Source organism: Rhipicephalus microplus, chromosome 5 (assembly GCF_043290135.1).
Source record: "Rhipicephalus microplus isolate Deutch F79 chromosome 5, USDA_Rmic, whole genome shotgun sequence".
NCBI lineage: Eukaryota > Metazoa > Arthropoda > Arachnida > Ixodida > Ixodidae > Rhipicephalus > Rhipicephalus microplus.
Genome location: NC_134704.1, coordinates 119,814,095 through 119,829,471, shown reverse-complemented (window position 1 = coordinate 119,829,471; position 15,377 = coordinate 119,814,095).

The following is a 15,377-nucleotide window of genomic DNA, read 5'->3' as shown; positions in this document are numbered from 1 at the left end:
CTTCACATACTAATCAATCAACCAATCAGCCCTTCATTGAAGCAATCAAGTAATCAATTTTCAGAGATCAACAGCAATGCATTTTAAATACACACACAGACACGTAGACACACGCACGTACACTTGTGCACAAACTTCAATCACTGATCTAGGGAAATACACCGCAGATGCATGTCGACCTGCTTCCTCCTGAGAACCTAATTGGTTTATTGCTTGTACCCCTATGCCACGCTCATTGACTTTTACCCTTGTGTTTTTCACAGATTGGCTTTTTTCAAAAGTTCTCTTAGGACACTTCGTTCATTTATGTTAGATTAGCTTGAGCCCGTTATACCTCAAGGTAGTGCGGGCCACCCTCATTTTTTCTAGTTATTTTTTTATATAGCAGGTCAAAGAAGCACATGCACACATGCTTCCCAAGCGGTCTAGTACGTTTTCTGCATTGTTAGTGTGTGTCTGTTGCACGCACGTTCACACACACAGTGGTCCAACACGTGTTTGGTGTAGTACCATCCGTGTGTGTTCATAAAACGTTTTGGGGCTCAGTCCCTTTCAGATTAATCCTAAAAGGCAATCTTTCACATGGCCGATTACAGACCACTGGGCGCGTGCGTAACAGCAATGCTTCAAACAATCAGTCCTCTCTTTTTATATTCATTATAGTATGTGAACTACAGAAAACAAATAGAACGAGTGACTGAGCCTGAAACCTCTAACTTTACACTTTTCTTGCCAGTAAAAAACGAGCAAGCACTTTTGTTTTATGGCTTTATTGTTACGCCAAGTATAACTACTGATTTTTCTCAATAATGTTTCGCCCCGCCGCGGTGGTCTAGTGGCTAAGGTACTCGGCTGCTGACCCGCAGGTAGCGGGATCAAATCCCGGCTGCGGCGGCTGCATTTCCGATGGAGGCGGAAATGTTGTAGGCCCGTGTGCTCAGATTTCGGTGCACATTAAAGAACCCCAGGTGGTCAAACTTTCCGGTGCCCTCCACTACGGCGTCTTTCATAATCATGTGGTGGTTTTGGGACGTTAAACCCCAGAAATCAATCATCAATATTTTTGTGTGTTAGAATAAATATCATGCGCACGTACGGTGTTCGACGTGCCTACATAATTCTCTTTCGAAAATGACCGTAGTATAAGAGCTAAATAGAGATAACTGACTGATGTGAGGCAGTCCTCTCTATTGCGAAATCCCAAATAAACTTTAGAACCAGTCTATAATAATAAAACGCTATCCCACTATATTGGCTAAACCTAATATTCATGGCTTCTAGGTCTGTTTTATTTATTTGTGTAAGTAAATGATTTAGAAAATTATTTTTAAGAATTGAAATACGTTTGTGAGTTTTGTAGCAGCTAAGTGATACATAAGTGCGTTGTTATAACTCCTAGGATTATATTTAGCCTTGGGCAAACACCATATAAACGTTACAAAACCATTCCCAACTCACGTGCGAAATGTGTTTTCAGATAAAGCGTTAATAAAGAAACCAGCTGTACTCCGCGCTAGTATCAGTCATTTTTTTATGTTTCTTTATAAAAAGGGGGAAGTACAAGAGAGACTGCCATAAATTACAGTGGACGGGCATGTATCTGCAACACTGTAACAGTGGCCCTGATATATGAGCCTTCACACAAGTTATTGCTCACCGTAAACCATGAACAAAGAAGGTGCTCGCACGAAGGAAGCCCACTGGGCCTTTCGGCATTGTTGATCGCGGCAACTTGAAACGCCAGTTTCGCTGCTTTTATTGTCGAAGCAGACGTACGCAGCGCTGTGCTTCAGGAACATGTGCTTTCGTCTTACTGTGTCAGCTTTCCTCCATCCATGTGTATTTCTTCCACTTTCTTGATGTAAGAAAGTGAGTTCTCCAAAGCGGGCTTCACGCGCCGTTTTCAAGTGACACCGTGACGCTCGAATAAATTTAGATCCCTGGAAGAGGGTGTGCTTTCTTTGACCCGCTGTTCTTTGTATGTAAACGATAAGTGTGTAGCAAGCAAAAAAGGCCCACAAGAGACGACAAGACACCCTGATCAACTTAAAACTTCTAAAGTACATAGTGACAAATCATGCATAATTTTTAAATGTTTTGAGTGTGATTAGGCGTCAAATGGTCCTGTTTTCTTCGATGGAATTGAGAGTCGTTCAATATGCAATGTTGCTAGAGTCAGTGTTACGGCGGGTGGACTCGTCAACTCTAAAATATCAAGGCAGCTTGCTTCGATGAAGACGAGTGAACATGTCAAAACATAAGCTTCAGAACCACCTCACTTTTGGGTATTTTCTATATTTTCAACTTTACCTCTTCTCCCGAGCTTTCTGCCTTTATTTCAAACAGTCTTTCTTGGGGACCTTCGACGCAAAAATTTTGGTCTGTCTGTCTGTCTGTCTGTCTGACTGTCTGACTGTCTGTCTGTCTGACTGTCTGTCTGTCCGTCTGTCTGTCTGTTCATCTGTCCGTCCGTCTGTCTGTCTGTCTGTCCATCTGTCCGTCTGTCCGTCTGTCTGTCTGTCTGTACAATTGTCTGTTTGTCCACACGTAAGGGCACCGGGTACTGCAAATGGTCGACCCCAAAGCGCCCATCAATGTTATTAGCGTTCATACTTGTGGATTTATGAGTTATTAAGCAATTATTGATCATGTCTGGGGCGCTATAACAACCCAATATTATTCTGCATGTGCATCTTTTACTAGAAAAGAAATGCACAAGTAATTTTAAGGACCGTAGCGCTTATCACGCGGCGCTGACCATGCAACCCTTGCACGAAAAGGTGAGTGTTTCCAACGCTTTGCTAAGACGAGAAGGTGGTGGCACCTACCTGTAGCTTTGTGTTCTACACCTTATAACCTCTGAGACGGGCGCGCACACCCATTTTAGAGCCACACGCTTCGTTTTCCAAGAAAACTGCCAGATGGCGCTCATGTCTCGACTTGACTCGTGTGACATGCGCTCGTTCACCTCCGCTGTGTGCTCTAGGCACTCTAAAGGAGCGCCTCCAGAATACCAGAGAGTCCGCTAGGGGGCCAGGCAAGGCTGGTGTGCCTCGCAAGGGCTCCGTATTCTACGAAGTTTTTGTTGAACCAAGACTGCTTTTTTGGTACCAACAGTGGCCCTTCTTGAACTGCAGCAAGTTGCCGACGCTGCTGGTGAGTGCCTCAAACCTCTTTGTTCTTGAGGAGCTTTGCAAACTTCAACTCTTGCTGAGCGGGGGAACGCCGCCTCGTTAGCCCTAATGCCACCGGCACCTGCGTCGGGCTCGCGCTTTGACGCGCGTCCACAAGTTCATTCGGCAACGCACTGGCATACATGGTGAGTGGCATGGATTTACCTCCGACAGAATTCAACCCAGAAGAATGGAGTGTAGTCCTGAATGCCCGACAACGCTCACCTCGACAACAGTCAAAAGAAACTGAAGGAACGCAGTCAAGTAAAGCGGCGTCAGCTGCCGAAACACCAGCACGCAAAACGGAATCGCCGCCCAGCGCTTCTTCAAAGCTCGACAACACAGCTGTGGCGCGTCCTCGCTTAAAACGACTGCCACAGTTGCCAGTTGATGACTTCAAGATTGTCTTTCGTTCGAGTGCGGGCGTAGATCTGGCCCGATACAACGATGGAGAGTTACGACCGGCTGTAGTCGCCAACAGCAGACTGCCTTATGTGGTTGACAACGAAGATCTTGTGTGCACCAGTCTGGCCAAGAATAATTTCACCGTGTCCACTTCTTGCGCCGACTGAGTTGCCAACTATGCAAAAATACGAGAACTCACGCTACGTGGTAAAAACAAACTGGGAATTCACGCGTACATAGCTCCCCCGGACGGGGCACAGGCAGGGATCATCTACCGCGCTTGGAATGGTGAATCACCTCAGGACTTGCTTCAAGAATTACGTCGGGTGAATCCCCTTCTACCAATAGTCCAAGCAAGAGACATGGGGCGTACCTCACGCTCAGTGCTCATTCACTTCATGGCTGAGGAGCTTCCTCCGTCAGTCAAAATGTTTGGCATCCTCTACGCCGTTTTCAACTTTCGACCGAAGGTGGAAGCGTGCCTAAACTGCAGACAAGTCGGCCACCGACGAGATGTATGTCCTTTGCCAAATCGCCTCACTTGCTCAAGCTGCGGACAGAAACACCCGGAGGACTGTCCCTGCACTCCGCAGTGCGTTATCTGCGGGGACGCTCACAAGACGGGTGACAGGGCATGCAAGCAACGCTTTAAGCGTGGCTTCAGCCGTCTCTCTCGGCCACGACAAAGGCCGCAACAAGAACACCAGCAGGAGCAGCCCGAGTTCCAGCTCGAAAAGGAGTTTTTTTCAAGCATCGACGATAGAGATCGTAGCAGCAGAAGCAAGAGTCCTAGACGAAACCGTATCAGCAGAAGCAGGAGTCCTGGACGAAACCGTGGCAGCAAAGGCAAAAGCCCTGGACGAAGTGCATCTTAAAGCCGCGACTTCAGCACCAAACCTGAAAAGGTGAGCTGGGCAAAGCAAGCCTCCTGCTCCTGTTGTATGCTCTCTGACGCTAAAGAAAATTCTAAAACTCAGGAAACTATCAAACGTCTAATGCGAGAGAATCAAGAGTTAAAGCAACAGTTGGCTCTGGTGCTGGAACGTTTAAGTACACTTACAGCTGCTCCACCCGCGTCTTCTCCACCCCAACCATCTCCCCCTCTGTCATAGAGCCTGATATGTCAGCCGAGTCAGGAACCGATATTATAGATTCCTCTCCACAGCTAGCAAAAAAGAAAAGGACAGAGCAACCCGAGTCATCGGAGGATGATTTTAAAAGCACCAGTCAGAAGATTCGGAAAGAACACCGGGAACTCAAACAAAAGCTGGATTTAGGCTTTACGCAAATTACTGAATGCTTCAATAAGATGGGGAGTATTCTAGACGTGTTAGTTGCTCGGCTCAAATCTCTCCCACAATCTCAACCCTCTCCAGCGCCTTCGCAGCCATAACCCCCTCCTGCACCCTTGCCTCATCTTCACCCTCTTCACTCTGCATATGGCAATGGAATTGCCGTGGGTTAAGAAACAAGAGAGACAACCTCTCACTTTATATACAGCGGTCTACACCGACCCCTGATGTCATCTCCGTACAGGAGCCTTTAAAAGCTTGCGAACTCCTCGGCTATCAGGCTGTACATTCGCATCTTAGCTCCCCATGGGCTACCACATATATACAGAGGAATATCTCATTTATAGCGCATGATCTTTCCGATATTTACAGTGACTGCCTTCTTCTTGAACTTCTCCCACGTCGTACAAGACAAGGCACATATTTTATTTTGAATATTTATTCTCATCCTAGAGATGGCCTCACTGCTGTTTTTGAAGCAATCGATAGGGCCATCCAAATAGCAAACTCTGCTCCCATAGTTGTAACGGGTGACTTTAATGCCCCGCGCGTAGATTTGGGTTACAGGAGAAACACTCGGAAGGGCACCAGACTTTTTCAATACATTCAGCGAAACAGGTGCACTCTAGTCACTAACTGCATGCTACCAACACGAATTGGCAACAGTGTGAGCAGAGATACCACCCCTGACCTTACTTTCACTAAAAATGTGCGACAAGCCAACTGGACACACAGTGGGGTCAACCTCGGCAGTGATCATTACATCCTAACAATTACACTGTCCCATGCCATTTTTCGTCCACAGTTTCATTTAAAACCTATTGTTGACTGGGACAAATTTCGCGAAATCCGAGACCAAAACCCAAAAAAGAAATTCAAGACTACAAAAACTGGGCGTCTCAGCTTAAACAAGAGGTAGCTCTTAGCGAAAAAGTAGCCCCAGCAACACATATCCGTGATCCAGTAGACAGCAGGCTACTCCACCTATGGGAGGCCTATCAGAGCTTGGAGAAACGATGGCTCAAGAAAAAATACAATCGTAAAATAAAACGCAAGATGTCACAAACACTCCAGCTTGTAACTAAACACGCGGCCGAACTTTCATTGCAGCAATGGAACCAGATATGTAACCGACTCGACGGTACTCTACATATGAAAAAGTCTTGGTCCCTGCTTAGCCATATGTTAGATCCATGCTCCTCGCGATGTGAAAGTAATAAGAGAATTACGAAACTTTTGTTTGAAGTAGAAAAAGAAGGGCAAGACGTTGAAACTGCTCCTAAAAATTCGTATTTCCCTGGCCCAAGGCGAGAATCATTACTTACCTACAATGGAGCTCCCAACGCAGACTTGGATGCACCAATAGCAGAAGCGGAAGTTTGGGCTGCCCTAAGCAAACTTCGCACCACATCTGCTCCAGGACTAGATGAAATTACTAACAAAACACTCCACAATTTAGACTGCAAGTCAGTGGCAGCTCTTACCGATTACATGAATCAACAATGGGAGCAGGGCACGCTGCCCCAGGAATGGAACTCAGCTATGGTGACTTTCATACCCAAACATAATAAGCCGTTAGACCTTAATAATTTGAGACCAATCTCCCTTACCTCATGTACAGGAAACCTGATGGAGCATGTAATTCTCAATCGTCTTAATCGCTACATGCAACAAGAAAAACTGTTTCCCTCCACCATGTACGGCCTCCGGGCGGGACTCTCCACTCAGGATGTCATGCTGCAGCTTAAGGAGGATGTGCTAAATCCCACTTTTCCGCACATCACCAGAGCCATCCTTGCATTGGACCTGAATAAGGCTTTTGATAATATTTCTCACTCCTCGATTTTACAATCTCTTAGTGAACTAAACGTAGGCTCTCGCACGCACAGGTATGTCTCTGCCTTTCTCAGCAATAGGTCCGTCTGCCTACAGTTGGGCACTTTCAAAACCGATCCCTTCACGCTAGGTAGCAAGGAAACATCCCTGGGATCGGTTTTGTCCCCATTCCTTTTTAACGTTATTCTCATACAGTGGGGGAACTTGCCAAAATTTCTTCCATCAATCACTCCTTGTATGCGGATGACATAACCATCTGGGTCAATACTGGCAACCATGGCGAAATTGAATCGAAGCTTCAATTGGCCGCTGACATTGTTGTTAAACACGCCAACAATATTGGGCTCACCTGCTCGGCGGCTAAATCGGAACTCCTAGTAATTGACTATAATAAGCAAGATACATGTCACATTCAAGTGATGCTTGATGACACCCCTATTCGAAGGGTCAATAAAATCAATATTTTAGGCCTTGATATTTTTGACAATGGTTCGAACGCTGACATCATAAAGTTAATCTGCACCTCAGTTCAAAAAACAGCTTCCCTCATTAAGCGCATATCCAATCGTCATCGCGGCATGAGGGAAGTAGACACATGCCGCCTCATACAGGCCTTTTGCCTATGCAGAATTACCTGTTCTATCCCCTACCTCTACCTCTCACTCGCAGAAATCGAACAACTTAACAGACTCATTCGTAATGCCTATAAAACTGCGCTCCATCGCCCTAAATCAACAGCCACAGAAAAACTACTTCAAATTGGGGTGCACAACACTCTGGCAAAGCTTGTAGAGGCGCATCTTTTCAGCCAATATCAAAGACTATCACTCACAGAAACAGGACAGGTACTTCTGCGCCGACTTGGAATCAACATTCCTGGTCACACCACGGCCACGCACGCAGTTCGCGTCACTGTTAGCAGAAACCCATTAATCCCTCCACTCCCAAAAAATACTCACCCAGACCATAATCGGGCGCGACGGCAAGCTCGAGCCAAGTCCCTTCAGAAGCGCTTCCCTCCTGATTCTCCCGCAGTCTATGTAGACGCTGCCGAATATGTAGATCATCGAGCTTTCGCGTTAGCCGTCGTAGATGGATTTCAAAAACTGGTTGCTATTGCGTCCCTTCCATATTCGACAGAATCCTTGGAAGCAGAGGAGGCGGCAATTGCTTTAGCCATTGTTCACTCCTCCGCTGAGAATATTTTTTCCGATTCAAAAACCGCAATTCGTAATTTCGCCACTCTTCGAATTTATTCTCCGGCTGATAAAATTCTTGAATCATCTCTTCCGCCTGATCACCTTATCTCCCTCCTCTGGGTCTCTGCGCACTGTGGACACCCAGGCAACACGGCCGCTCACACCCAAGCCCGAGCACTCGCCAAACGGGCTCACAGCGACCTGCCTTCGCTTCGAGGTGCCATGGATCGACTCCTCAGCTATCACGATATCACGCTATTTTACCGAAATTCCCGCCTAACGTATCCCCCGCAACATAAATCTCTCTCCAGAAGTGACCAGGCTTTGTGGCACAGACTTCAAACGGCCACAGTGACGACTCCTTTCCCTGTCTCTCTTTTTACACATGGCGAAACCTCGCCTCATTGCAACTTATGTCCTAGCACCAACTTATGTCCTAGCACCAGAGCCGACTTCCAGGACATATTTCTGAATTGTCAAAACAAACCCAAGCCTCCGTAGCAAGGGTCAGAACACCAGGAGCGATAGGAGGCTGCTCTGCGCAGCTCGCAACCGGGTTTACAGCTCCGGACAGTGAGCTGGGCCAGAAGGGTCGCTGAAGCACAGCAGTGTCCGGCCACCTAGAACGGCCGAGGACTCGTCGTCACCCTGATTCCACTTCCCCTACCACACCCCCCTCAAATGATTCCTTCGTGAATCAATAAAGTTGATTACCTACGTACATCGAGAATACCATTCATCTATTTTCTTGCACAGAACATCAAATAAATTGTTCACTCTTTCCTCACGCAAGATTATCATTCTTCGACGACTTTTGCAGATTAAATGCATATACGGGGCCAATTGTTTCGACTGAATGTGGCACGCACACAAACACTTCTTAGAAAAAGACAGAAGCAACACATTGTCTGAAGAAACAAAGAAGGCCTGCCACGCAATTCTAGAAATAACCAGAATTTCGTATAGTTCACTCTTTCTGCGTCAAGTAACTTTGTCATATGAAGGACTATTTTTAGTTATTTAATCATATTCGGAAACGTGTGATTGTGCTTCTAATAAGGTTGTACTATAATGATGACATATTCATTCATTACTTTCCTGTATTAGAGATTATACCTAAGTTGTAAATGCGATTACCAGTCAGAAGTATCCTTATCTTTTCTCTTTACCGTACCACGTTAACGGAAAAACGAAGTTTCTTATGTCTGTGTGGCCTATACTAAGCAAGGTCGAGTGCGCGAATACATATGATCATTTATAACCGATAACATTGGGTACAGAGTTCCATACGGGACAGCTTACGCCTTGGAAGAAAATTGTGTGCGTGCAAAATCGGCTCTATATATTTCATTATATTTGCTTCATTTTACCTGCGGTCACTTTTCCATTCATTGTTGTTATGGTGTATTAAATCAACCATAGCGTGGTTAACGTCTCTGATTTTCCACTACCTCATGCATTTTAGGGGCAAAGCTCCTAAAGCCGTGGTTTCGTCAGTGTATATCTATAACCCGTTCATATCCACCTAGTTGTACGACTCACTCAGCAGGTAGCGCGAGTGTGAGTGACAGACAGACGGATGGACGGATGGACGGGTGGATAGAGAGGCAGATAGACGGACAGGCAGAAGGACAGACTGATGGACGGACGGACGGATGGACAGAGAGATGGACGGACGGATGAACAGACAGACGGGCAGACAGACGACAGACAGGCAGATGGACGCTCGTACAGACAGACAGACAGACAGACAGACAGACAGACAGACAGATACATACACGAACAGACAAACAGGCAGAAGACCGCATGCACGGACGCACGGACGCAGCACTGACGGTTGGACGAAACACTAAGGCATGGACAGACGGATGAACGCTTCACCCCATTCATCATTCAGTCCGTGGATATGCTGTGATTGTTTTTCTTTCTCACTGATTGCTCTCGGGAAAAAAAATATCTTGAACTTATACCATCTTTCATTCAAGAATTACACGCGACTGCTTGTGCAATAACGTTCCGCAACATAAAAGTGTTGCAAAGAAAACTACCAGCAACCATGCAGGCGGCTTCACCCAACCAACAGCATAGTTACATGAACCGCGCTCAGCGGAATTCTCAGCAGTTCAAGTTTCAGTTGGTCAAGGGTTTCATCTTTAGGATTTTTTTTCGCTCTTTGCATCGCTTCCTGTTTTCCTCTGTGTGACTTCACTATGACCTCTAATGAGTTTAGTCAGAGGCCATCGCCTAACTTCCGTAACATAGGGGCAATTTGGCACCACTTGATTGCTTCAGCGCCAGAAATATGGTAAAGTTTAGGTTTTCATCACTGCAAATGAAAGTTTGTAAGCTTACGTGAGCATAATATCATTTATTGACACAAATAGAAGGTAATACACAAAAGTACCGAGAACATTCGAAATATACTTAATGAGTGGTGATGTACCATAGTTCAATACTTTCTACGCTGAGGAAATGGCGGTCTAGCGACAAATGAATGAGAAGCAATCATTTGCTCCTGCTTACATGACGTTCACCTACAAATCACGATTACGTACTTTAATTAACAAAAAAACTTCTCTGTGGGACTGCTCGGGTGACGTTGACTTGGAAGTAACATTGCTTTCAACAGCATACCTGGCGAAATCAGCAGGATACAATGATTAGTTGACCGTATTGCCAAAGCACACGTAGCATTAGTTTGTATAACAAGAAAAAAAGGGGGCTGTATATTCAATTGTGAACTTCAAGATCAAGCAAGAAAAAGATTAAACCTAAAGGCTTCTAAATACAGCTGCAAGAAGCAGGACCGTATACATTGTAGTGAATGATGCGTGACATGCTTGTACAATAAACAATCACCAACTAAAAATTACAAATAATTACTCGCCCTTTCGTATGTATTCAGTGTTTTCTTTTTCTTAGATAGGCACAAAGTTCAAGCGAAATTTCGGTAAAAGTACACTAGAAGTCAAAGTGCCAGTCTGATAAGCCCAGCTGCACTGGTGCTTTGAAATTACGCCCCGGTGGTTACAACGTCGCATCTACCTCATTTCGTTTCGTTTAGTTCTTTTGCTGCAACAAATAGCACCCAAGAGATAACACACTGGTCCATTCTCATTGTGCCAACGATGTAATGGCACATAATGCGTGCTAAGGCGACTATCAACACGGCTATCTCCGTTGACAGGCTAAAAGCGTAGATGGCAACACAACAAATTTGTTGGTTTTCTCCACTTGGAACGTACGTAAAACTGGCGAATACATTCATAATATTAGTTCACGTAATAAGGCTATTTATTTCTTCGGCTATGAGCACGACAGACACATCAGAAACAGCAGAAACTTAGCGCCGACATATAGAGAACATCGGAAACACCAGCGCCAAAACTTCTGAAAAGATCGTAGTTGCAAATTTTATTATAAATTAGTATTGTTGGAGAGACAATATGTTTCCTAGAGGGAACAGCTGAATACGTAAATGATCGCCGTTTTTATTACTCTGGTACATTTGAGTACGAGGTGCTTTGAATAATCATACGGTCAAGCGGCCAAAAATCTGTGATTCTTGCGAATTACTTTTTCACAGTTTGCTTGTATCTCAACAGCTTTGACAAAATTTCTCTGAAAGGAAATGCTTTCGAGTCATAACAAATCCATGTGAGCCTGAAAATATTCGCATTTGTGATTAGAAATAAAGAGTACTGATTCTCTAACAACGCGCAATTCATCAACGAGAAACATGTGTATATGTGCGGTGCACTAAATAAACAGCAACCTTTCTTGTTCTAGTAGTCCTTTGTTGCACCTTAAGCACTCGTATTACGTATAATACATGCCCAGTTTTTTGCTGTTTGCTCCATCTCTCGATTTGTTTGTAAACCGGCCGTCGTAGCGTTATTCTGAAATGCCATCCCTTGTCACATTTCAAATCTGTATAAAGCTCTAAGGAATCCTAGAAACGAACAATGTCGAGTTTTCATTTCCTCCTCACTGTACTCACATCTTTTACGCATTCGTTTTTCTATAACCATCTGCGCTCCTCCACCACAGTTACAAAAAGTGACGTACGCGATTAAGGGAAAACGTGCGCTGAGAGTTACTGTGCCTTTTGAATGCAGCGAAATTCGCCTTACTGGCGGATCGATTCTGTCTGTCCATGCGTTGCATCACGATGTTCACTCAACCCCAGCGAACATGTCTTTTCTTCTTTTATCTCTTTCGCATTTCTTTACGTATTATTGACGCGTTCCCGAGAGGGTAACCCTGTGTTTAGATGCCGTAGCGAGGACGCAATGATGTCCAGGAACAAAAAAAGGCTATCTGAAAGAACAAGGTGCTTGTCGCGTGGCCACAGCTGTTCAGGCGCACACTAATACAAGAGCTTCAAGTGGATTTCTGTTTTTCTCTTTTCTAATTTTTATGGGGCCTCCTGAAGTCAAGAACTTACAGAAAAAAAAACATTTATACACTGCCGCTAGGTATGTGCGCTCTCTTTTTGCACCCAGCATTAAAACAGCAGCAAAAACAATAACAAAAAACGTGTATTATAAACTATCGGTAACTAAGATCCTCGAAATAGAATCATGCTGGTAAAAAGCAGGATATACTGAATTGATAGTGACTGAACTGCTTGAACTCTTCACTCTAGCCCCTTCCTGGTTTCGGCGATAGTTGTGACCTTTCAGCACTTTTGTGAAACTTCATTGAGGTTTTTTATTCTTCTCGGTAGCTTAAAGAAACACCCAGAAAGAGCAAATATCAGTTGTTTGGAAGGAGAGAGAGAAACAAAGAGGCAACAAATGTTGGTGTCGTTTCCGCACCACGTGCTTTGCTGTGTTTGTAAGTTTTCAGCAGATTAACGTTACTGTTCTGCGATTTCCTTCTGGATCACAGCCTCTGAGAATGCACAAATTTGGGGAAATATTTAACTCACGGTATCGCAATACACATATGCACAATAACCAACAAAGTTGCGAGAGTAATCACGTATAGTAAGAACAGTTACAAAGCAAAATCACTAGAAGACCGACACACGTCGAGGAATTTAAGTGAAAACAAACGCATGCGGAGATTGAATCAAGCAGCTTAACAATAAAAATCTGCAGATAATCCTATTTTCTTCGGCTGCGCCACCACTTCAAAAACAAGCAGCAAATATTGAAGACACGAACGAAATTTCATATTCTTGTTTCTAAAGAAAAGAAAGATTAAAGATCTGTCAGCCGCTCATAACATTTATTAGGTGTTAGCGTTAGCTTGTTTTTAACAGTATCTCTCTGAGATCAAGGTATGTGCTGCTGGCGAGATTCAGTGTTTTGTGTACTATAACTAATTGCGTGCGTCGGCTGATTTTGTGCTGCGGATGGATTGTGTGCTTCGGGTGATTATACGCAACATTTATCTACGTTGAATTTACAGTTTCATATATATACTGTTGCTTACAGCTTTCACCTTTCTGTAGCAGAACCCTTCCGCATAGATGTTTATATTTATGAATCGGGGGCCCGGGGGACCAAAGAAATTGCTGAAGCTTGCTTCGAGAAAGCAGAGAAGTGAGCATTTTGTAGAATATTAGGATTCTATATCGTGTGATGACGAAGACCGAAACTGGCAATGTGGCACAGACGTGCATGCTAAGCGAGCGAGGAGGAGAAAGAAGAGGCAGAATAGAACAGCTTGCCCGACGAACGGGTGTCTGGACGAACAGATACCTGGTCGAACCAATTGAGAAGCTAGATTTCAAAATAAACGTGGAAGTAATTTTATCCTTCGGAGAGATTAGATTAGGTTATAGCCACAGGCAGGTTTTCTCTGCTGTGTGCGAGTACATAATGGCAACAAAAAGATTACCTTGTTAATCTATTGTTATTATTTACGGCTACGAGACTACCTGAATGTATGACTTAGCACACTTGATGATCCTGCCGCCTGGTTCTTGGCCGATCCCCCTTTTTAGGCGAGTGGCAGCAAAGCTGAAGGTTCATCATCATCGCCGAACGGGTGTCGTGTCTGCCTCGATCATTACAATGGCATAGTCCGACAAGTGAACCCTCTGCAGAAACCTACGGGTACGTGTCTTCGTGGTTCGTCGGCAGCGCGGGCTTCTCCATCAAGGAACGCCGTTCACGCTTCCTTAGCGATGGGTTCTCACCCGCCGCTTTAGCCACCCTTCAGACCACCTGTGGACGGCGTTGCCAGAATCGTGTGACCTACAATGTTGCCAGTATTGTGTGACATTTACGCAGTGCTGGATGTAGCTGCCTCATACGACCTTGAGGCAAGCACACCGGAGGAACGCAGGGAGATTCGGTCTTCTCTCATCGAGCTCTCACACCAGCTCGACTGCTTCGCGTCGCTGATCTCTGCGTTGCCACCGGCCACCCCACAATCACCAGCCGCCTGCGAACTCCCGGAATTTCACGGGGTCCGGAACGACGCCGACAGCTGGGTGGCAACCGTCAACGCGCTAGCAATGTGCGCGGCCTCGACAGAGAATCCGAAATGGTATGTGGCCATAGACCGTCTTCGGGAAGGTGCAGCGGGGTGGCACCGGCTGGGAGCAGCAGTCATGGGTGGAGGGAAGCTACAAGCTCATAGCTGCTTTCGGTCTGATCTCTGTGCCATCTTCCCATGCAACTCGACCTTCTCTCAGGACGGAACTCAGGAAAAGCCCGACCTAGAGGATGCAATTTGAGGCCCTTCCCATCCTGTCATCTCTCGGTGACCAAGCTGTAGGGAACAATCACGATCGTGTAACTCTGCCTTGCACAGGCATTTCTGCTGTCGTATTTAGAGCTCCTGAGGAGCACCGGGCAGACAGTTCAGCTGTGTGCGGCCGGTCCCTGATGGCAAGCTTCGCGCAACGCTCCGCAAGAGGCCCTAGCGCAGGTCGTCCGGTCGACTTAGAGGCACCGGCCCCCATCCTACTGGGCATTCTACCACCTAATGAGACAGGTCTCTCCGCTGAGTCCAATAACATCCCGTCTGACCAGGTGGAAGAGGATATACGTGCGACGCATGCACTGCCCGAATCGGTAGAGTATCCGATTTTCGAAACGGCTTCCATCGAGGATCTCCCGCCAGTACGCAGCGTGGCTTCAAGAATCACTGACTTTATAGCGTGCGGAAGCCCCATAGTGACGAGGCTGCGCAAGTCCAGGCGCAGATGCCATGCCACAGGTCAGCATGAGAACTTCACCCCAAGTTAGTGCAGATGTCTAATCGCACTGAAAAACATTCCTCTATCCGCCAAAAATTGCGCAGACGGCTGAGTATGATGCTGCTTGTTTCGTTGCCGGATCCACCATTTCCTGCCCCAATTTCTAAAATGTGGTGGGACAAAGGAAAGCGTTCTGTGAACAACCTGCGAACATGTCGATCCAGTCGGGGCCGCCCGCCAAAACCATCTCGAAGAAAACTACACCACCGCAGAAAACTTCTACCACGAGAATGCCTGCTCGGTCCACCAAAGA